The sequence below is a fragment of the Sceloporus undulatus genome, chromosome 3 (assembly GCF_019175285.1).
Source record: "Sceloporus undulatus isolate JIND9_A2432 ecotype Alabama chromosome 3, SceUnd_v1.1, whole genome shotgun sequence".
In the NCBI taxonomy this organism is placed as follows: Eukaryota; Metazoa; Chordata; class Lepidosauria; order Squamata; family Phrynosomatidae; genus Sceloporus; species Sceloporus undulatus.
In genome coordinates this window covers 122,605,969-122,631,285 of record NC_056524.1, presented here as the reverse complement: position 1 = coordinate 122,631,285, position 25,317 = coordinate 122,605,969, and the positions used below count along the sequence as shown (strand labels likewise).

General features: G+C 38.2%; 1 long non-coding RNA gene across 2 annotated transcripts in view; it reads left to right on the top strand.

Annotated features, from left to right (window-relative positions):
- The window catches only part of LOC121927169, a 22,181-nt gene extending 4,438 nt beyond the window's left edge, over window positions 1-17,743 (top strand). The window contains exons 2-4 of one of the 2 annotated variants that reach the window (XR_006103152.1): window positions 9,147-9,219; window positions 10,761-10,915; window positions 16,508-17,743. This is a non-coding gene — a long non-coding RNA (uncharacterized LOC121927169). Of the gene's footprint in view, window positions 1-9,146; window positions 9,220-10,760; window positions 10,916-12,470; window positions 12,640-16,507 lie in introns of those variants that run through there. The other variant, XR_006103151.1, reaches the window with a different exon arrangement.
- Window positions 17,744-25,317: the final 7,574 nt, after the last annotated feature.

Below are 25,317 nucleotides of genomic sequence, written 5' to 3'. Positions count from 1 at the left end.
CAGATTTCATTTCAGCTTTTTCTCCTATTATTTTACTAATTGTTAGGTTTATCACTTTCCAATAATCTTTAACTAATTTGCAGCCCAAGGGTTTTCACCACATTTCCAGCATCTATTATGAGTCTCTTCATACATTTTTGCCAGTTTGTCAGGTGCTAAGTACCATTTATGGTACATTTTATACCCATTTTCTTTTAATTTTTGGCATAATGTGCATTTCATTCCCTTGTTCCATGCTTTCCCCCACTATGTCAATTGTATTGGGTATCCTATATAATTTGTCCATCCTATATAATTTGCCCATTGAATCATTTTAATTAATATTATTTATTTATTAAAGGAAAACTTCCCAGCCACTCTATCTATCTAGCTAGCTATCTAGCTGTCTATCTATCTATCTGTCTATCTATCTGGAGTGACTGAGAAGTCTTCCAATTTTAACACATACACACACACACATTTTCAGTTAAGGAGTTGATGAATATTCATTACATTAAAAATAAGGAGGGCATTGTTATGACAAAAAACAACAACAATGTGTAAATGGAATTACCAATAACAAGTTACATTCAGTTTTTGATAACTGAGAGTTGATACCATCCACTCAGTTAATAGTGTTTTTCATGAGAGCATGGCACCAACTAAGAAAGAAATTCTTCCACTTCCTACAGAACAGAAGAGAATGAACGGTTTAGAGAACATATTTTCATCTCTTCATCATACAAGGGAATAAGTATTTGTTCTGTATTTTTGGGTGCCTCAGAGAACAACAACAACAACAACAACTATTATTATTATTATTATTATTATTATTATTATTATTATTATTATTATTATTAATTTGTATCCTGCCTCTCCCTTTTGAAGATCTTAAATCTTAAGAGACAACACTTTAAATAAGGAGGTTCTAAACATTATTAAAAGGTTAAATCACTACTTATTATATTTATTTCAGGCATCTGCAGGATTTTCAAATACCCCATAGCGTTAATTTGGGAAATATGAACAATATAGTTTTACAGCATCTTTTGTTTTGTTACTATCTTTCAGAGTCTAGAGTCCACTTCAACAGGTCCATCAAATGTTTTGATTCATGTCAAAAACTAGTGTAAGCACAAACAGGTACATTGGGAAGTGTGTTCAGCATGGTTAGAAGAAATTAAATGCAAAAAACATAAGGTGTTATCATTTAATAGTTAACAAATATGGGGTGGTAGCTCAAATATTCTTCATTGTACTGAATAACACATTCATGATTAGCAACACAGATAAATAAACTGGTTTGAACATCTTAGAAATGCTGGACATACTGTTGTTGTTTTAATGCAAGAAATCGCTTTTATGATTTATTTATTTTTAAAGCTATGGACTGAAAGTGTTAGTAGGTTCACAACTGATTGGATGAAATATTTAAACTCAACAACTCAAACTAGATGTTTTCAGAAAGTCTGTCATAGTATAGTAGTTTTCCTTCACTCAGGCTCCAGTGATTGTTCTTGTTAACTGCCATCAAGTCAACTTCAACTGATGGTGATCCCATGAGTGAGAGACCTCCAAGTCACCCTATCATCCACAGCCCTGCTCATGTTTTGCAGACTGTGGCTTCAATTGAGTCTATCCATCTGGAATATGGCCTTCCTCTTTCCCTTTTGTCTTCTACTTTACCAAGCCTTATTTTTTCCCCTAGTGAGTCATGTCTTCCCATGATATGCCCACAGTCTTAGTTTAGTGTTTCTGGTTTCTAGGGAAAGTTCAGATTTGATTTTCTCTAGGACCCATCCATTTGTCTGTTTAGCAGTTCCTGGTATTTGCAGAACTCTTTTTCAGTACCACCTTTCAAAACAATTGGTTTTCCTCCTATCAGCTTTTTTCATCCTCCAGCTTTCACAACTATACATAGATTGGCCTGCAGCACTGCCACCAGCAGCATAGCCTCTTGCCTCACTGGAGTATGCCATCTTACCACCATGGAAGGGTAGTGCCATGTTGAGGCTTCAATGACGCCACTTGACAATTTCATATTTGTGGCTGTGATCAAATTCCAAGCCAACCAAATAAATATTGACATAGTGAGTTAATTAATGTCGGAAATAGACACAATTACCTATGCAATTCCACTGTTTAGACAGGCATATCATATCTTTCTGTCAAATTCTGGTAAAAACTCCTGACTTACTTTGTTTAGGCTTCTTGAGGAAATCAATCCCTCCCAGATTTGCATTGTATTGTATTTAATAATAATAATAATAATAATAATAATAATAATAATAATAATAACAACTTTGATTTATATACCGCCTTTCTAAAAGATCAAGGTGGCTACAAAATTACATTTAAAAATACACAGAATACACAAACATTTTACATAAGCAATACACAATGTATACAAACTAAAATTCCATCCCTCATCCCTTATCTAAAATACAACCATCATTAAACATTAAACAATATTACATAAACAAATACATAATACATAAACGATTTACAGAGGCAAATAAATAAAATACCCAAACAAAACATAACATATAGAAACTAAAATTCCATCCCTCATCCCTTAACTAAAATACAATCATCATTAAACATTAAAAACAGAATAAAAAATAGAGGTGCTTTCCTCTCTCTTGATCTGGTCTGTAGGAGCCTTCAGGCCTCAGCTTCTCTAACTCATGCAAACATATGGCAACAATTCCTGTCAACATTATCTCATACATGCTCAGTTTCATTTTGTAGCCAAAAGTTAGAAGTTCCTGAAAGTAAAAAGGAGTGGGTTTGGGTGACTTTCCATTTGGGTTAATGTCACATTATTTTGCCTTCACACAAACGTCGTCTGAAAATCTACCTGCATTTATGGGTTCTGTCTGCTTTTTGTTCAGGTTAACCCCCGATGATGTTTAAAAATCTACCTGTTTTTGTGGTTTTCTTTCAGTTTAAATTCAGTTTGTGCACAAGACCTGTCCCATGCGATAAACTCCTATGACTCTGAGAGACCAGGATCTAAATCTCTATTTGGATGTGGAAATGTACTGATGATCTTCAGCAAATCACACTCTCTCCGCCACAGAGGAAGGCAATGACAAGCCTTTTCTGCATAAATTTTGCCAATAAAAACTTAGGCACGGTCATCATAAGTCAATGTCATTTACCTTTAAGATGACAGTATTGTCCAGTACTCTAGCATTTACAGAGGGATTCAGTGTTGCAAAAGGATGAGATTGATTTTCTGCTCACAGAGTTAGCCAACATGTCCTACACTAGATTGGGGTACTTATGCCAAGTTCCCTATCAGGTCAGGGCTTCTTCTGTAAGGAGCAATTTAAAACCTCAGGTGATTTTGCACTGAAATGACCTCTTCTTTGCAGGCAACAATTGCTGACTAACAGTGTTCTGACTAGCATAGGTGCTTTTGTTTACAAAATGACTGTCATTTTTGAATGCTTAGATGTCATTGCATTGCAGGAAAACAGAAAGAAAGAAAAAACATTTGCTTTGGCCCCACTCTGCTGACTGCTGAAATGCAGTCCCTGAAGTCCTTCTGGAGCCTTCTCCTGGGCTGGAAATGGCAATGCTTTCCCATATCTTCTACACATATGAGGAATCTAACACTGGAGAAGATGTGAAGTCGAAGGCTTTCATGGCCGACATCCATAGTTTTTTGTTGGTTTTTCAGACTATGTGGCCATGTTCTAGAAGAGTTTATTCCTGACATTTTGCCAGCATCTGTGGCTGGCATCTTCAGATGCTGGCGAAACGTCAGGAATAAACTCTTCTAGAACATGGCCACATAGCCCGAAAAACTCCCAAAAAACTACTGGAGAAGATATTCTCCTCATGTGCATTTTGGGAGATGGCTAACAAAATCTGAAAAGTTTTTTGTGAAGTGTTTCTGAGGGAGAGTGTGGGATTTGAGAAATGAGGGAGATTTGTTTGGGGGGGGGGGCAAGAAAAGTAAGTTAATTGAACACAGCAGCTACAGGAGACAGTGGAGGACTGGCAGCAACAAACAGGCCACACAAAGCATTTATCCATCAGCAGATTTCAGGCTAGAGTGCGAGCGATTGAGGTTTACAGCTGCATTCCAGCCCAGGGCTATGTAGCATCACATTCCCTTCAGTTTGCTTTTGTTGTTTTTCAAGAGGCTTCTCTTAATTTATATAATTAACTGAATTACTACCATTACATTCTTCTTACTTTTCCCCTCCTTAGTAAATAAATTCTTGTCAGTCTAATCCTCCTGATGGTAGGATTGATAGGGCAGGGCAGGGTCAGGAAACAAAAGAGGTTTCAGTGGCGGCAATAAGACACTCTGCTAGTATTCTCCTGAACACCACCCTTTTAGTAATACCTGACTTGGTTCTTTGTACAAATGCTTTTATTGTTGTGGGCCTTCAGGTCATTTATGACTTATGGCAAAGCTAAGGCAACCCTATTACAAGGTTCAGAAGAGGTTGCCTTCCTTAGATGCTGAGAGTGTGATTTGTTCAAGGTTACCCAATGGATTTCCATGGGTGAGGAGGTATTTGAACCCTAGTTTTCCAGTGCCCTAGTCCAACTCTCAAACCACTATACCACTCTGGCTCACTACAGATTTCCAAAGTTGCCACCTGTCAGTTCTTAATCCCTAAGCATTTTTTGGTACTCCTGTAAAACTAATGCAACTGCACTGTGCCAAAAACAGGTTTTAAAAAAAAACAAGTATCTTAAGCCAGTACAGAGATCAAACCTATGACTTTGCCAGGGCCATTTTAGATTAGGGTTTCTCAAAGTTCCAATCCTCGGGGATGCCCTACGTGATCTGAATGTAAGTGTGAAGCCCACTACTCTGATAATGAAGGAGTAGGCCAGTCACAAAATTGTGGCAGAAGGAAAGTTTGGTATCAATAGCTGTCAATTACTAATACAATTTTATATTAATACCTGTATCCCTTTTGGAAATTGTTATTACCACAGTACCTTCCTTGTGTCAGAGAGGTCCACAATACAATTTTCCCTAACTTAATCAAAAGTATTGAGTCTGAAAGATTGAAAGACTGTAAAAGCCAAGCAATAACATTGGGACCTAACAGTTTTGATATTACTGCTGTCTTCAGCTGCTCTCAAAGAGCTTACTATATATACTCGACTATAAGTCGACTTTATATATAAGTTGAGGGCAAGTTATGGGACATGCAACAAAGGATGTAAAGGATGAAGTTTACTGTTTTCATATAGAAATTCTTATTCAGATCCTTCTAAGTCCAGCTCCTCTTGGCACTCTTTTCAGAGGAAGTACCAAAGAGGTGCCACCATTGCCATTTTCCCACCCAAGCATTCAAAAAGGCCAGAAGCAGCATTATGGTGGAAAGAGTAGAAGAAGTTGGTGCTTTTTGGGGGTTCTCCCAGGATGAACTAAGCTCTTACCTTTTGCCACTCTACTCAGAGAAAGAGAAGAGTTAAAATACACCACTTACATTGACCCGTGGATAAATCGAGCCAGATTTTTGGAGTCAATTTTTTTCTGAAATTTCTAGACTTATGCATGAGTGTATACAGTATGTTATTTGTAACTAATTCCCTCCCCCAACAATGCACGTATAACCACAAGAAATTATCATTGTAACATAACAAGGGATAAGAATAGGTTAATTACTTGCAACTATAGTTTGTCAAGTGTCCATTTGTGAATTTGCACAAATGGAGGTTTCTCCTGCAGAAAACCATGGCTTGAAAAATCTGGAGTTGAAAAGCTTTTGATAGGAATCCTGTCCTCACACTCCTAACATGCATATTTTGTGAGCCCAAGCTACTCTGCTGCAGCCAAAGAAACCAAAGATGGAGGCTGAGAAAGGAGGGAAAGTGCGTAGTATGGCATCGTAGACTGACCAGTTAAAGAACCATAGTCAGAGCCTAGTGAACTGTTTTTCTTCAGTGTGTCTCAGATGGGTGATTAGTGATCTAACTTATTGGAGGAGGAAAGGCATTGTGCCAAATGAAAACCCCAGATTTCCCATTCAAACAAAACATCTGCCCTGGCTCAAATGTCTTGTCTATAGAAAGTGGATGGCTGAGACCAGGTAGTCACTTTGCATAAGTCCAGGAATGAAACTCCCTGTATAACCTACAAAGATATTTGTTGTTCTTGGTTTTGGTTAAGAGGGAAATGAAACTGGAATGCATTTGGCCACTTTACTGTTTATCTTGTGTATATGAATGTAGTACACTCCCTATCTAAGGCCATCCTAAAATAGCAAACCAATCAATCCTTGTTTTACTCTATGGATATGGATGATAATGTAATCTCAACTTTTTCAGATGCGGACCTTAGGTGATATCTTCAGGTGCCCCCCCTTACACACCCACACATATTGTATGGAGGAGTGGCTCACAATAAATCACCACAAACCCAAAATTCTTGCTTAATTTTGTTCATAAAAAGTTCACCCAGCATTGGTTGCATTTTAATGATGGTTTCATAGATCAAGTTAGGCTATAAAACACTTGGGAATAATATTTCAGCTGGGAGTAATATTTCAGACATACCACTGGGAATGCTTGTTTCTATCCTAAGATGCTTTTTCATTACAGAGGTTAGCATATGATGAAAGTGTTCCATGGTAAAATAATATGTTAACCCTTGTATGGTTCTCATCTATGTGTTTATAAAGACTTTTGACCTCAAGAAGCAGAACAGAGTAAATTTTTGATTGCCACTCTTGTTCCATGCTGCTTTCCAAATGCCTTACTCTGTCTTCCTGCAAAGCTACGTAGCAATGAAGCAACAGACCTCAAATTCAGCTTTTTAAGAAGAGCAAGAATCCAACATTATCTTGTAGCAAACAATTGCAGCATAAATTTTGCTTTGGCTGATGATGCTCTAGAAATTTCCAAATATCACAGAGCTTCACTTTGGTTTCTTTTGATATTTTGCCACCAATCCTACTGGAATGGGAGATATTTACATATTTCTTATGCACAGCATATCTACCTCTGTCAGTCAGGAACGGTTGAAACAGTTAATCAGATTCTGTTATATTTCTTTATCAGAAAGACATCAATTTGTAATTCATAGTTCCCATTTTGGAAAAGATCTGATAGTTTTATACGTCCCTTCTTTTTTTCAGATTCCACTAAAGATTCTGTTTTGCAAGTTGCAAAGTTTTTTATGTTAGCATATTCTACTAGGAGCACATTGGTCAAATTCTATCCTGGCTCCTCATGAATGGTGTTTAGAAGTTGGTCATTGAATTGCCACTTATTTATGGGATCGTAAAAAGTATGCACAATTCACTTTGAAATGTTGTGTGGAGACCAACAAGTCTTGTTTAGGACCTCCTAAAAGAAGAGCCATTTGCAGGAAGAAGCAGTCTGAGACTTACGGAAGGCTAAAGACAGTGCAGCAATATGTTAATACTGTATGACTGTAGATATAACTATAGTCTGAACTTGGTAAAAAAGTGAGATCACTCTAGGAAGGAAAGAAATATCTGAGCAGAAAACCACCTTATCATGATGAAAGATTAGCTATTGGATATTGCCATGGCAGTTAAAGGAGAATCATAATACTGTACTATAACTGTGAAAGGGATCCTAACCCCAACACAGTTTTTTAATGATGGTATAGAATATGAGATATACACGAAGTGGAAAGGGTAAGGAAGTGACAAAATATTAGAAAACAATATGAAAATAGCCAACTAATAAATAGATAACGGCAATTAGCTGCAATGTGGAACAAGCTTAGCTAAAACCTTTATTGTTACAAAGTGACAGACAGAAAGCCTTTGGAGAAAGCGATATAAAAGAATACATATATACAGTTTTTTAAATATTGCATAAGAGCAGAGCAGATAAGAGAGACGTTTCCTTTCAACCTAGGGAAACCAGAAAGGGGAATGTAATCCTTCCAGCTGAGTAGGTTGTAGGGAAGCTAGTAAAATTCATAATTTACACCTCATTGAGGAAACATGAGTTGATAAGGTACCTTACAGCCAAAGCTGTGTGTCTTTCAGCCAACAGTGTAGAAAAAGGTAACAGGTATAGAAGAAGCATGAAATTAGCTTTTGGTAGAGCCCAAATTAATATACTTAGTAATGGCACAAGGCATGCAATATTTGTGTCTATTGTGATCTACTGTGATGGATTTGTGGAAGTAAAAGTTGACTTGAAAAATGCAAGAGGTTTCTGAGCAGAAAGAACACAAAGACCGCAATGGAGGAAAAGAGCAAAGAAGCTGATAGCAGATGTGGATTGGATAGAGCAGAATGGAATATCTTTATACTGTAATATTTATATATTGTTCTTCTGCCATCCCCCCCTTTAACTAGATAAGAATCTTGAGGCTATCAGAAAGGTTCACAGGAGAGGAATGAAGCAACAATTCTGTCATAACCTACAAGGAGCTACATATATGCTATGAAAAAGAGAGCTGTGCTCAAGTAGATATGGTGTAATTTTAAGTTAGACTTTTTAAAATAAATTAAAATACAAATGAAATAAAAATAAATTTAAAATAAATTAAAATACAATAAATTCTTGGAATTCTGTAATTGTTGTCTTCATCCCCTTGCCCCCTTGTCCCCACTCTCCTCAAGCAAATTCCTTGTTATATTTGAACACTTGTCTGTGTTGTTTCAAAAGGGGTATCTTTTTTACCACAGGCAGGACTACATAGTTGCAAAGCCACCATTTGTGTTCTTATAATTTTGGTGGTTAAGCAAATTAAAAAGACACATGTTCTACTCCCTATTCCTTTCTTGAACATACCTCTCTGAGGGCAATTCAAACTAGAACCATTGTGAAATTCAGTGATTATCTGTGTTCTTTCCCCCTCCCCACAAAAAAAACCTGCAATTGCAGTTTTATAAGCTTTAAAAATATATTTATTAATACAGTCTGAAGCTACTTCAAGTATCAGGTGAAAGTGCGTTAAAAAGTGATCCCAAGATGTGAGGAACTTGGGCGTTGAGATTCAGACTGAACGTATACCAGTATAAGCACCAAAAGAAGCCAGTATGAAAATTTGCCTATATTAACAGGTTGTGTATTTAGAAGCAGAGATCCAGATCACAAAAGGGGGAAAGTGCAATTCAGTTTGACTAAATACAAATATTATGCATTGGCCAACAAACCACTTCACAACAGTCTCTCATATTTTATTTCCTCAACCACAGAAGAAGATATCATGATGATTTACTTCAACCTAATAACTTCAGCAAAGGGGATGGCTGCTCCTTCAATCCTCAGGTAAAAATGGTACCTGAGCCCAAAACAGACAGGCCAAATAAACCAGTTTTGGGCTGCATTCGGGGTATAGCAAAAAGATGATGCACACCCTGAGAATGGCTGGAAACCATGCCAAGGCTGCCTCTTTTATAAAGAACCAGGCCAAAAAGGAGTGGACAACACCTGCTGGCCCTGCTCAAAACCATGGCAGTGGCCCATATCAGGGCTGGGCAAGTGCGGTTGCCCAGACCTGGCACAAACAGCACCAGCACAGCCCTGTTTGTGGAGGTTTTGGCCTGTCTGTTTGAGGCCCTGAATTCTTCCAGCCAGGTCAATATAAAGTTTTGATGATGGTGCAGGCAGGCAACCTGAGACACTTTCATGCAACAGAATAATGTGCTATGTTCCCCTTGAATTGCTTTAGCAGCATCTTGTAGAATCTTGGGATTCATAGTTTGGTAAGGCACTAGAGGAGCTCTCTGGATGTGAATTCTGAACATCTTCCTTAAACTGCAAATCCCACGATTCCACAGGATGGAACCACTACAGTTAAAGTAGAATCATGATATTATCAATTTTACCATGTGAAAGGGCCCCTGTTGTGGAATCTTGATGGTCATGGATACCTTTTTCAGAAGTCCAGAGGAAGCTCACTTGAAACCACTTTTGAGTGTTCTAGCCTTCTCCCCTGCATCACTTTCCCTTTTCATCTCCTTATTTTTGTAACCTCTGCTTCTTTTTGGATAAGAGTTGGCTTCCCTTCCTTTTGAGCTAAAATTGAATCATGATCTCATCTTTATCCTTGTGCATGTTTTTTTAGATACATGCTGCACTGGTTGGGCAGATTCAGTAACGCTTCTTAATGGTAGGATGGAAGCAGAGGCCTCCCTAGAGCATTGCTCCTTTGTAAACCTCTGCCCCACTCAGCATGCTGACTTTTTACAATTTTAATCAGTGGTACTTGTGCCAAAGACTAGTTGCTTTACACAGCCCTATAACACCAGTTCCAGTTTGTCAGTGTCTGATCAAGCCTGAAGACATCAGTGAATTATCAGTCATAGCATGAGGCTGCGCTTATCTTTGTTTTTATAAAATGCGACCAGAGTGGTCATTCTAAATTCAATGCAATTGCAGTGCTTATGTCAAGCCAAAGTTCTTAATCAACCCACCCAGGCCTTCAATAGGCTGCGTCTGCACTGCAGAAATAATGCAGGCTGACACCACTTTTACAGCCATGGCTCTGACAGAGAAGGCTAAATGTTTCATAAAACTACAATTCCCAGAAGTCCATAACATTGAGCCATGGGAGTAAAAGTGGTGTCAACTTGCATTATTCCTGAGGTGCCAACACAGCCTAGATACAACTGCCAAAAACATTCCCAAATGCTAAGGTGAACATTCATTATTATTAGAAGAGGGATATTCTATTTTCCCTTGATTTTGGGGGTGGGTGGAAAGAGGAGGGTTACATTTTTATATATTAAAAAGTTAGTCTTAAAGCTGCTGTCATGTTTCTTTTTTTTTTTTCCCTTCCCCTTCCTTCCTCATTTTCCTGCCTACAGAGTATTTAAACCCACAAGTTGTGGAGGCCAGTACCAGAAACCATGAAAATTACTAGCATGACTAAAAGGGGAAAAATCAAGAAGGGACAGCTGTCTGATCTATGAGGAGAAAAAAAGTTAAAGGAGCATAATACTACCTAAGAAGTTATCAGATGGTAAGCACTTTCAATGTTTGTTCAAGTTTGTGCAATGGTAGAGCAAAATGATCTAGAGCAAAATGATCTGATGTAGAAGGTCCCCAATTCAAATTCTGACATCTCCAGCTGTGGCTCAAAAAATGCTTGATTGAATCCCTGAACAGTCACTGCAAGTCTGTCAACAATACTGAGCCAGATGAACCAGCAGTTTGACTGGGAGTGGCTCTAAAGATTTTTATCAATACCATTGCTTTATCTCATTTACAGAATTTTGTGGAGGTTACAGAAAATGTAGCCCTCCATTCATAAAGCTCCCTTGCTTTTCCACTACTTCCTCCACCTTTTTTTTTTCTTGACATAGAAAATCGGTTAAAGAGATAAAGATGGAATTGCTTTCTGATTGTCAGGGTAAGGATCCCACTTTCTGGAAATGCCTTTCATAAAAAGGCAGCTTCCTATGATTCCAAATTCTCCAGAAATCTTCATTCTGGATATTCAGCAAATGCAAGCGAAGCAGAGTGGAAGAAGTATGCAATAACTTTATAGTTGTTGTTGTTGTTGTGAGCCTTCAATTTATTTCCACTTTATGTCAGCCCTATCACAGGATTTTCTTGGCCAGATTTCTTTAGAAGGGGTTTGTCTTTGCTTTCCTCTGAGGCCAAGTGTGATTTGTGCAAGACTACTGTGGGTTTCCATGGCTGAGTGGGGGTTTGAATACTTGTCTCCAGAGTTGTACTCCACCACTCAAACCACTACACCATGTTGGCACTTACATTAATTCTACTCATACCCTAATTCTCACTCACATATGACATTTTGACCAAGAAATTTGTCTCCCAGATTTTATTCCCACTTTCTTCTCAGCAGATACTATTATTTCCTTTACAGAGGACATTTTACAGACTGGTAGCTCTGAATGCTACCTGTTAAAAGGTATGATGATGCTATTCTATCCATCCTTCTTTAACAGGTCGCTATAGAAAGAATGAGAGAAAGAAGTTGATGAAATTATTAGATTAGGAGATTGTATGTTGTTGGCAGGGATGTTTTTTATTCTTTTATTTTGTGCAGCACCATGTACACCGATGTTGCCACACACAATGTGGGATAGTTACAAACAGGAGACACTGTCATCTGGTCCCTCATTAATTTCCATGAACTGGGCAGGGTGATCGCACAATAAAAGCCTAATCAAGGAGCATCTAAGCCATTATACTCTTTTTTGGCATCAGCCACAAATGTGACTTATAATGGGCCAGCTATTATGTATTCATCAAAAAAAAAAAAAAAAAACACTGGGATGAAGTAGAAGGAAAAAAGAAAGCTGAAAAACTTTAGGAACTGAGAAATAATTCATATTCATCTCAGACTTCTGAACAAAGTTTGGGAAACCAGCAGACTTCCCTGATCTCACATCTACCTTTTCTTTTCATTATTAAGATATCTACTGTATATTGGAGTAAGTACAAGAAACGATACAGAAATGGCCTTTAAATTAAAACATGCAGAATTTTTATTGCAGCGAACAAATATTCATACCCCCTCCCCAAAAAAACTTTCTTTTCTTTTGCAGATTGTCATTAGGTGGCTCAATGCATATGAAAGCAGCAAGAAATTATAATCTAGTAGAAAAGAGGCTTAAGGAGGCTTTCTAATGTAAATCCTGATATATCCCCTGATGCGCCGTAAGATGAATTGTTCATTTAAGCTGTACACACAAGCCTCAGACTGACAATCTATATTTCCAGTTCATTAGGTAAGAAATACTCAATCTGCCTTTTAGAAAGGGCTGCACTTCTTATATTGATCTTTTTTTATTAAGACAGTGGCTACAATCCTGAAGACATTTACCTGGGAGAAAGACTAACTGAGCTTAGTGTAACTTATTTCTGAGTAAATATGCATATAACTGGTTTTAAACTAAATCTAAGGAAGATAAGAGAATGGAGAGTTCATATGATCATCTGCAAAAGCAATAGGAATTTTTCCCCAATCTAATCCAATGGTAAAGCATATGTGAACTGTACAGCTAGGTTTGCAGAAACATGCATCTGATAGGACTTATGCACAAAGAAAGTAGTGAAAGGATCAGGACAGATCATTCCATGTCTTTTAACATTCATATGCCACTTTATAAAAGAAACTAAAGGCTAGTTAACTTTTAAAAAGTTAATAAAATTCATAAACAGTAGTAAAAAGAAGAAGTTCATGTTACCAAAATTAATTTTATGCAGTCAAATCAAGAAGAAAATGAACCCCTTCAGCACTTGGCAGAACTTTACACACACCAATAGCCTGGTGGAACATTTTACATCTCACCTGAACCTGTTTTTAAAAGAGAAAAAAACCCAACATTTCCTGGAGAGACTTCCACAACCTAGAAGCCACTTGCAGAAAATATCTTGTCTTGCACCTGAAATGAAAAAGTGGTGAGTCACATTAAAAAGCCCCAATGCTCAATTCAGTGGTGACAAAGTTTTATGGAGGAGACAGTTCTTCAAACAAATTATTATTATTATTATTATTAAACTTTATTTATATAACGCTGTAAATTTACACAGAGCTGTACATACAATCTTTTTTTTTTAATTAGACAGTTCCCAGCCCTCAGGCTTACAATCTAAAATGTCATGACACAAAAGGAGAAGGGAATGAATGGTGGTGAGGAAAGGGATCAGGTCCAGCAGTTCCTCTCTCCCCCTGAGGGCTGGACCAAGGCAGATGGACTGGAGTGAGAGCTCTCCTTCTTGCTCTTGGTAGCTCTTCTTCTTAACCGAGGCCAGGCCTGATGGAGCTGGCCCAGTTATTTCACTGCCTCCCAGGCCGGATGGTGTCAGCTGCCATGGAGGGAGGGCTCTTATTCTTGAGGCTAGCCCTGATGGAATTGGGCCTGCATTTTTACTCCCTCCCAGGCCAGATGATGACAGTTGGCATGGAGGATGGGCATGTCTTCTTCAGGCTAGGCCTGAAATGGAGTCAAAGCATTTAGGCTTTGCAGGTAAGAACCAGCTCTTGAAACTGTATCTTGAAACAAACTGGAAGCCAGTAAAGATAAAACAAAATTGGGATATTATTATCAACATAGCAGTGTAGTGGTTTGAGTGTTGGCCTAGGGCTCCAGGATACCATGGTTTGCATCCTCCCAGCTCAGCTATAGAAATGCACTGGGTAAACTTGGGCAAGTCACTCTCTCTCAGACTAAGAGGAAAATAACTGCAAACCTCCTCTGAATAACCTGACCAACAAAGCCTTAGGAAAGGGGTTTGAAGACACCTAACAACATTGAAGAAAACTTTTCAGAGATGATAGAAGGAGGTGGAATGTCTATAGTAGTGAGAATACAACCTATGACTCCGACATATTGTGTATTTTTTTTGTGCCTTCAGGTCACCCACTGACTTATGGTAACCCAATCAATTTCATAAGGTTCTCTTAGGCAAAGAATACTCAGAGGTGGCTTACCGTATTTACAGGGATAAGACAGGTGTGGGTAAGAATTCTGTAACTTGCAAAAATGTACTGTCTCATGTTCATTCAGAATGGAGAGAGTGTAGAGGTGGCAGGTCTCTCTTTTAGTACTTTATCACATGAGGAAAAGCAGGGATTTAGGTGGACGCTATCCCATGAAAATTGTGTGATCGCGTTGAAGATTTTCACACGACACCATGATTAAAGAGGACTTATCCTGGCAATAACCAGATAATAACCAGCTACAAATCATTCACAGGGAAATCCGTGAATGATTTGTTGCTAGTTATTACCAGGATAAGTCCTTTTTAATCTTCACCATTGATCTCAACCCACGGCGACCCTATGGATGAGACATCTCCAGGCGCCCCTGCCCTCTACTGCTCTGTCTTGCAAACCCATATTTGTGGTCTCTTTAATAAAGTCCATCCATCGAGCATGTAGCCTTCCTCTCTTTCTACTTCCTTCTACCTTTCCCAACATTATTGTTTTCCCCAATGTTTCATGCCCTCTCATGATGTGTCCAAAGTATGACAGTCTAAATCTTGTCATCTTGGCTTCTAGGGATATTTTTGGCTTGATCTGCTCCAGGACCTGTTTGCTTGTCCTTTTAGCTGTCCAATGGTAGCTTCAGCACTCTTCTCCAGCCCCACATCTGAGATGAGTTGATTTTCCTCCTATCTTCCTTCTTGACTGTCCAGCTCTCACATGCATAGATAGTAATAGGGAATTCAATAGCTTGTATGATTCTGACTTTTGTGCTGATTTGTATGTCTTTGCAGTTTAGGATCTTTTCTAGTTCTTTCCTACCTGCTCTCCTCGTTCTTAACCTTCTTCTGATTTCCTGGCTATACTCCCCGTTCCAATCAATGTTTGATCCCAGATATGAGAATTCTTTTACTATTTCTATTCCTCATTGTCTATTTTGAATTGTTTTCTTATGTCTAGTTGTGTGTAAGTTCTCTTATGTTCAACAGTAGGCCTGCCTTTGCACTTTCATCTTTGATCTTCTTTAGTAATTGTTCCAGGTCTTTGAGGTTTTCTGCTAGTATTATGGTGTCGTCAGCATATCTCAGATTATTGATATTTCTTCCTCCTATTTTAATTCCTCCCTCTTCTGTGTCCAAGCCTGCTTTCTTTACAATATGTTCTGCATATAGGTTGAATCAGTAGGGTGATAGGATACAGCTTTGTATGGCCCCTTTGCCCAAAATGCTAACACTTATGTCTGATTAAGAAGCCAGTGGAGCTTCAAAAGCTTGCAACATGTATAATGTGCATTTTGGTTGGCCCAGTAAAAGAATCACTGCTTTGTGGATGTTGGATAATACTGTACTTTGCTATATGGCCAACACAAGGACCCTGGCTATGCTTTTGTATAAAAATCCTACTGATTTGTTTTAACACGAGCAAAGCTGCTGAAACAATCATTGGCTAGTGAGTCCAGGGTGACCAGATGTCCTCCTCCTCCAGGACATGTCCTACATTTCAGTCTTCTGTCCAGGAGGGAATCCACAATGTCCTCCATTTTGAGCATGCCCAAGAAGCATGAATTTACATTTATATTAGTGTGTTTAGCTTATATGTGGTCATGTGTTTTGAGTATTGGACTACAACTCTGGAGACCAGGGTTCAGTTCGCAGTTCAGCCATGAAACCACTAGTGACCTTGGGCAAGTCACACTCTCTCAGTCAAAAGTATCTCGAAGGCACACGACAAACAACTTTTACAAAAAATAATGTGTTCATCCTAGTAGTTCATTTTAATGGTGGAAAAGCTGTCGAAACAATTGTCGAGTAGCGAGTCCATACCCAGGGCCCTTTTTTTCTAGGACACGTCCTACATTCCAGCCTACTTCTGTCCAGGAGGAATTCCACGACGACCTCCATTTTGAGCATGACTAGGAAGCATGAGTTGATATTTCTAGGACTGTTTTGTGCTATTAATTTTTTATTTATTTAATAATAATACTAATAAAACTTTATTTTTACCCCGCCTCTCATTCAGGATCGAGGCAGTTTCCAATAAAAATCCATACGGTGCCACAACAATCCCAATTATTCCCTCCCTTCCCTAAAACAATTAAACTCATTTAAATATTATAATAATCTATTAAAATTGTTTGTTTGTTTGTTTGCTCAGGCCCTCCACTTTTCTCCAGTGTCCTCCTTGGCGGTGACGAGGAGGACCCATCTGGCTCCAGCCTGCTGGACTGACCCAGGGATTTCAGCCATTCTACTGACCAGAGGGGAAGCAGGGAGGCTGCCAGGCAGAGGAATGAGGACGATATCACAAGACTGAAATTGGAAGTATAATCCAGTGTCATCCTGAACGGAATCATGCATATTCAGGTTATTGTGTCTAGTTTTGTACATTGACTTTTCTGAAATTTAATATTTCCATCCATTCACCACTTGATTTATGTGCCACCTTTCTCCCAGACTGAGAATCAAAATAGCTTTTAACTCCTAATCTGCATATCTGATGTATTTTAGTATGATTTCATTCCAACCATGGCTACTTTTACTTCAGTCTTTGAAGGGGTCTTACTTCCAAATGTACACTGGATTGGATACTAAACCAGAGGTGAAAAACCTATACCCTTCCAGATGTCATAGTATCCTTCATTTCTGGCCAGTGACCATGTTTAGTGATGTGTATGGGAGGAAGAGTACCACAACATCTTGAGGACCACAGGCTCCTTCAACCTAACCTCAACACTGGATTTATACCAACTATTTAGCAGCTTATAGTCTTATGGTTAGCATTAAGGGGGGAATCAATGTAATTGAATATTTCAATTTAGAATTTTTAATTACATAATTAATCTAATAATTAATTATAACATATTTCATATGTCATAATTAATCATTAGACCTTGAACTTTTGCAGGCTGGAAAGCAGTTCAATTGAAATTCTTTTATATTCATTACATTACACTCCATCCTAGTAAAGAATATCCACAGGTGTAAAACACTGGAGCCACCAACTGTTCAAAGTGTGTAACAGTAACTCTGCTTTGTGTATACATATATACATGGGTTTCCTGTCAACTCATGGCGACCCCATGAATTTCATGGGGTTTTCTTAGGCGACGAGTACTCAAGAGGTGGTTTTGCCAGTTGCTTCTTCTGAAATATAGCCTAGAGCAACCAGTATTTGTTGGCAGTTTCCTATTGAAGTATTAACCCGGACAGATCTGCTTAGTTTCAAAGATCCGGTGGGATCGGCTTTGCCACTTCAAATTTTGATTTTCATTACAGAGACTGCTAGATACATACATGCACATATGTATGTATAGTGGTACAAACATTTAGCACCAGGCTTTGCTGTCTGAAATACCAGTATTGTGACTGAGTTAATTAAAAGACAGTGTAAATATCTATGTGATGTATTCAGCTGGAAGTTTATAAATCAAATATAGTCCAAAATATACCAATTAGTGTTTACATCTTCATAAATACTGCTGTATAGTGTATTTACAGATTTAACTCTGCTTTTCTGGATGTAGCAGAGGAAGAGGAGTATAAGGAAGAATGGTTTCACTGCTGCTTATCATCTTCATTCATTTAGTTAGCCTGCAGGAAAAATAGAAATGGATAAGCATTAAACTATCTCGTTTTAGAGTCTACATTTAGATTCAGCTTTGGAGACTACATTATTCTTTACTAGCTTTGTTTCTGGGATATGCTTGGTACAGAACTGAAGCAAAAAATAGAAAAAATAGAAATCAGACCAAGATGAAATAGACAATATTTAATTGGCTCGGTTTTCTGCTATGGGCTAATTGAGATATGAATCCTGGTTGAAACCTGATCTACCAAGTCAGTTAACTTCTCCTTAGGTAGGTCCTTACAGCCTAGCTGGGAAGGAATGGAGTACAGTCAGCCCTTATTATACACAGATTTTTTATACACGAATTGAAGCATCCATGGTTTGTAAATGTTCAAAAAAGTATAAATTTCAAATGTCAACTGTTGATTTTCCATTTTTAATAAGGAACACCATTTTGCTATGTCGTTATATTTAATGGGACTTGAGCATCCACAGATTTTGTTATCCACAGGGATCTTGGAACCATATCCCAGCGTATAGCAAGGGTCCACTGTAATTTCTTAATGCTACAATGTAAAACTCTAAGTAGATTCCCAATCCTATTGATTTTCCTACTTTCTAACAATTTTAGCATCAAAATTCACTAATGTGGCAGCTTTGAAGACAAGTTGACAAAATTATTTTGAAATAAATCACACTATCTCAGCCTCGGGGAATACAAAGGCAACCCTCTTTGAACAAATCTTGCCAAGAAAACCCTGTAACTTAGGTTCTTCATAAATGCTCTTCTGGGAGCTTTTAAAATGAGAAATAGTATAGATGGTACATGTGTAAAAAAAAATCAGAATCTACAGTAGGGAAATACTTTTATAAGGACAATCCCAAGTGTCACAGAAACATTAAGCTAACTTTAAAATTCTTCAGGAAATGTACCATATATACTCAACTATAAGTCAACCTTATGTACAGTATAAGTCAAGGACATGTTTTGGAGCTGAAATTAAGGATTTCAATATGACCCAAGGATAAGTCGAGGGTAAACCCTAAGGGCAAGTAAGAAAGTTTGTAAAGGGTGAAGCAGGGCTGAGAAAATGCACATATATCAAATATGATGTAAAGACAAAGCAAAGCAAATTGAGACTACGCTATTAGCAATTGTAGCCTATAATTTAATGTGATAACTTTGCCTGATTTTAATTCCCCCAAAAGCTGACAAAAATGCACAAATGTCTTATTCAGATCCTGTAAAGTCTGATTTTCCTCAGTGCTTCTTGGAGGGGAAGCACCAAAGAGCTGCCACTGTCAGTTTTTCTACCCAGGTATTCAAAAAGCTCAGAAGTGGTACTGCGGCACAGAATAAAAGGAGTTGGTGCTTCTTTTAGGTGCTCATGGGAAGGACTAGGCTCTCATCTTTTGCCACTCTACTCAGAGGAGTAAGAATTACTTTTGGTAAGAGTTTAAGGTACAGTACTTACATTGACTCATGGATAAGTTGACCCAGGTTTTGGGAGTCACTTTTTACTACAATTTCTAGACTTTTACATGAGTAAATACAGTGATCTATCTATATGTTAAGCAAAATGAGACAATAAACGGAACAAAACAAAAACAGCAAAGAAAAAAAAAGGGGGGGGAGAGCAAAACCTACTGAAGAATGAGATAAGAAGCAATCCAACCTTGCTCAGCAGGATAAACAAAGTGTGGATTGAATAATTTGCACTTCAGAAATCATCACTATTGCATTTTTCAGTTTTCCACTTTAAACAAATAGTATACAAAATGGGTGTCATCTTTAAACATAAACATATAATTAAAATCAATAATTAGTTAAGATCAAAACAATTTTACAGGTCATTTTTCTTAAAAGCAGTGAGAGTGGGAAATGACATATATACAACTTTGAAATGTGTGCTTTCCACAATCTGGGTCCAACACAAAACTTCCAAAGCAGAAACTATGAGACATGGCACTAAAGCAACTGGCATTTACAAAGATGAGTCATGTAAACAAAGCATTCAGCAGTGCTCTAGGTGCTGTTAAGTGATGATGGAGTTACTACTGGTTTGGAAGTAGAAAGAAAACCTTTCACCTAGGTAGGTTGGTTGTGACGGAAAAGCTTTGAAAAGCTGAAATACCTCATAGGTAGGTGATGGTGACTTATATCAGTACCAATGTACACCAGGGAATAAATAGTAAGGATTATGATGATAAGTGTAAATCATGTCTAGGGCTTGTGGAGATCTATATTGAAGAATGGGGCTCCCAGTAAACAAGTAAACAGTGAACAGCAATGATCAAGATTGTTCATAAAGCCCTGGTTCAGTATATTCATAATCATAATACGCAGTCAATGGCAATCAATACAAAGAATTGTGAGGTGGCATGAGTGAAATTTGAAGTACACAGAGATTGTTACCCTTTTGAAAACACCAGAGGAGTGATTACTGGAACGAGGTCAATAATTTCAAACCTGGAAGCAGTTTGATCCTTCTACTGTTGTCGCTGTTGGGGTGTTATTTCATGGCATATTTGGGGATGTAATGGCAAACTTCTTCAAAACCGGGATGGGAAAGGGAGAATGCCATCACTCCGCGCTCACTGTGATGCTCTAGATTGCCACAACACTATTGACTTCTTTAGTATTCAACATACCATCAATGTCTCTTTCTTCTTAGTTGAATCTGCAGCTGGCTCTGCAGTTTTTAAATGCAGGCTTCAGTGTAATGATCTGTTTTGATCCCAGTCTAAGTCACATGGCTGTGTGTCTCAAACACTGAGAAAGTTGACTGGTCTTGGCAGAGCCAAAGAAAATAGATCGAGTAGCTGATCTATTACGCACTTGATGTACATCCCTAGATCTTGATGTAATAAAATCTGTAGTTTCCAATGCCCTTTCCCAAAAGAAGGTCACCGGCTAGGATGCTCTATATCTCCTTACCTGTCAGATGAAGGCCGCTGGATGGCTACAAAAAATCTATTAAGATGACCTCCTACCAAACACAGAAGGCAAAAGGATGTGAACATCAGTGGGTAGTGTGTTAGTTCAAAACTAATGCTTGCAGAAAAAAGCATTGCCCAGTCATGGAGTGAGTTTCTATGACTGAGTGGGGATTTGAACCCTGTTTTTCAGTGTCACAGTCCAGTGCTCAGACCACTATACCACCCTGACTTAAAGAGGAAAAGCAATGCTTTTTTCATGTCATTATAAACAGTGTTTCCTATATGCTCCTGCTGTAGTAATGAGAGGCAGGAATCCCCATGTCTCCTTGATCATTTGCTTTCCATGTGAGGGCAGAATGTCTGACGTCCATCAAAGCTCTAATTTAGATACAGAAACATCCTGAAATAAACCCTGACCAATTTCAGAATCCTTAAGTTGGACTGCAGGGAGAAGAACTTCAAATGTTCAACAGTGTAAAAAAAAAAATGCAGTAGTTTATTGAGACCAAAATTACATGTCAACATTTAGTTTAAGTTCAATCCACCATCCCCATGAGGGTGAAGGGTCTAGAGAAGTATCTCATGCAAAGATCTTTCTTTTTAAAAAAGGATCTTAGAATTACAAAATAAAAGTATAATAGGATAAACCATTTACATATAGAAACATGAGAGCAAAAAGAAAGTAATAGTAATAAGAAGAAATAAACAAACTTCAATTTTTGTCTTCACCTGCTATATCCTAATCCGAAGTACGACACCTCCAGTTCAAAAAGACCAAGACCACTTCTTTCTAAAATCTATAGTATCAATATTTTATTAGTACAGACTTAAGGTAAAAAGTTACCATACTAAGCACTTCTTACAAAAGGTTGATACAAGGTTAACTTCCTAGTATACATCCATTAATAATAGTTAATAATAACAACTAATTCCACTTGAACAAAAATGTCTCCATTCTTCAAACTTCAAATAATAAACTTCTATCAATAACTATCTCCCCTTCCCTGAAATTTTATATTTAAACATTAAAACTAAGAATTAGGTAAATTATCCACTGTACAGAGCAGTTTTTTTCTATAATGTAACTACAATTCAAAATTTAAACCCCTTCATTAAGATATTTTTTCTCCTTTTAAATCAAACATATGCTTATTGATAATTTAATTAAGAATAATGCATAAATTAATCCAATATCAGTGCAATTTTATGATGATGATTAATTTCCCACCTCCCCACAAGGTCTGAAGGTGGGGTACAGCATGTTAAAATACAAAACACAATTAAAAATGTATGTATTTACAGCGCTTTATAAATAAAGGTTAATAATAATAATAATAATAATTGTTAATTGTGAGTGGTTTTCACCAATTTGTATTTTGTCAGTTTTGGGGGGGGGGGGGGGGGGGGACTCATGTTGAAATTAGGTATAATATAGATTTTAATAGATTGAAATGGCTCCACTAGCTGCCAATTAGTCTCTGGGGAACTACCACAAGGTGCTGGTTATTACCTTTAAAACCCTTATTTGGGTCCAGGTAACCTACAGGATCATCTTCTCCTGTACAATCCACTCCATATGCTCCGGTTCTGTAAGAAATGTTTGCATCAATAGGCCAGGACTTGACTGGCAACAGTTTCCCAGAGGACTTTTTCGTCTGCTTCTCCAGACTGTGGAATGAGCTTCCAAAAGATATACAACAGCTGAAAATGCTGATAGCATTTAAAACATCATTAAAGACACATCTCTTCTAGTAGACCTATCCAGTTAATTTTAAATCATGACTTTTTAATTTGTGTATGAATTCTTATGAGTGCATTTTAATGATTTTATAGTATTTTATAATATTGAATGATTTATAGTATTGTGGATTTATGTGTTTTCCACAACTGTCCCATCTGATTTCAATTTCCTCAGTGATCACTTGTCACTCTTGACTCTGCCCCCATGGCAGTGTGACGTCGTGTGCTGCACATGGCACATGCTATCATGTTTGTAAAGGCATGGAACCCCAGATCCATCTGTCTACATAATTTCTTAGGGGCTGCTATACTAGCTAAGTTCACCCAATTCTCAAAAATAAGGGGGAAAGAAGTTACGATTGTTTCTTCAGTCAGAGCCAAAAGCCTACCTAATCATCTTCGCCTGCTGGTGAAAGAAGAAATTAGCATTCCATGGGAGGGAATCAAGTCTGGGAGTAGCAACAAAGATGACTCCGTCACCTATTTTCACCAAATGTACCTGTGAAGATGGCAGGACAGAGAGAATGCCTTCCTCTGGACATCTCAGCATTTCTAACAGGTTTATATAGATAGGTAACTCTTTTGAGACAGTCTGGACTCAAACCATCTAGGGTTTCACCGATCATGATGGGTGTGAATTGTGCCTGAAAATGGACTTGGTAGTTTTTTTCAGGATAATTTTATGTTCCTTCTGTCCAGAATTGGTTAACAGTTTGGCCACAGCAGTTGGGACCCACTAAAGTTTTGGAATATCTCCCAAAGGTAGCCCCAATACAGTACATTACTACTGCAAACAAGGCGTATTCAAGTTACTTGTCATTATGGCCAGATGAACTGTCTCCAGGAATGAGCGTAGCTAGTTTTAACTTTGTAAATGTTCTCCAGACCTGCTAAAAATGGGGTTTAGATGAGCAAAGCTCATTTCAGACGTAGTATGACTACATCCAATATAGTAGGCTAGATCCCTACCCACTGATCTGTATTACAATTGAGCAGACACACCTCTTGTCTGTATCAACTTTGAATTTGTTTACCATCATCCACTCCACTGTCATCATAGTTGTTCAGCACTGAAATGGTTTCTTTTGAATTAGAGATATATATCATTGCCAGGGTACTCCAAAATGCAGGACATCTCCTATGGGTTTCAAGTGTATGCTGAGCATAAGTGGGAAAATTGAAACCTGAAACAACAGCGCCTCCAAATCCCACCTCAGAGATACTAACCAACAGGAACATATTCTCCCGTCTAGCTGTCAGCGTGTCATTTACCAAGGTGACGAAACAGTCTGTATAATGAATCTAGGAATGCATCCCCTTCAGGAGACTACCCCATGTTCCAGTACATTGTCAAAAACATGGGTATTAAAGAATGTCTAGTAATTATCCAAGTCAGTGGGGTGAATATAGCCCCCCTCACCCCAGCCCCATAAATGCTCCACTAATGCCTCTTCTAGGTAGACCAGAACCGTACCTTTCTAGAACAAGGCATTTACCATTTCCCTTACCTTCTGCTAGTTCCCTTCTGCATGGAACGTGTTTGAGAGGAAGGACATTTCTAACAAACATGTGGTGGCTCTCATCTCTTGAAGAAACCTGCCTACATCTCCAGGCTGCACAAACTGAATCTTATTAACGCAATACAAGCAGTAGCTGTAGCAATGATAACAGTGATTCCTGAGCTGTGTGAAGTGGGGGATGACTATTATTAATTTTTCCCAATGTTCCAGGGATCAGTACTACATACATGTCCATGGGCTACAAGGGTCTCTTTGTTTCCAAGATGGCTGACTGCCTGTGGACTGGAATTGGTTCCTGGATTACCAATTTAAATAGTATTAAACCCGGTGGCATCCGAGTCAGAACAGAGCTGAGCAATTTTGTCTCTAGCGTTCTGTAATTTTTCAAAAACACATTAGGGATAGCTAATGTCAAAAGCACAGTTGAGTACCCCAATCCAGAAATCCATAACCTGAATTGTTTTTGCCACCAGCTGCCCACTTTTGCTACTGATGCACTTGCTGTGATACTCCTGGCTTGTTCATCTCTCATCTCCTCAGTTTCATTCCAGCCTCACACCTCATACACAAGCAGTGGAGAAACAAGGCTGGATAGACAAACTAGCAGCCACAGCTGTCATCTGGAAGGCGGAAAAGGGTGGCTGGCAGCAAAAAATCCTGCAAGGCAGGAGAATGAGGATCTGTGAAATGGTGGCAATCCAGAAATCCATAACCTGAATTAGCATACAGTGCAAACCCACACTTCCCACCATTTTGCAGAGCCTTGTGTCTCTCTCCAGCCTAACAGGTATTCCAAAATCCAACAAACAAACAAATCTCAATTTCAAAACACTTTCGAGTCTAAGCAGTTTGAGTAAGTGACTCATCCTGTACACAAGTTCCTGGAAGCAGGATCCTGATGTGATGAAAATTACCTACTACTAAAAATGCAAGTCAAATATTTATTCCAGTTTGTACATTGTATAATCTCCTTCCTCAGTAATCTAATTAGGACCATAAATTGAAAATTGTCCTTTGCCTGTCATAAAAATATGTAAAACTACTACAATATTCTAACTTAGCAGCAACAGGGCATATGAAAAGCCCTCCCAGATTCACTAATAATTATTTGTAAGAACTTCTTTGTATTCCAGGCTGCCCTTTGATTGATTTATATTAAGGTATGGAATCAGAGAAGTGTTTACCCAACTTTCTTCT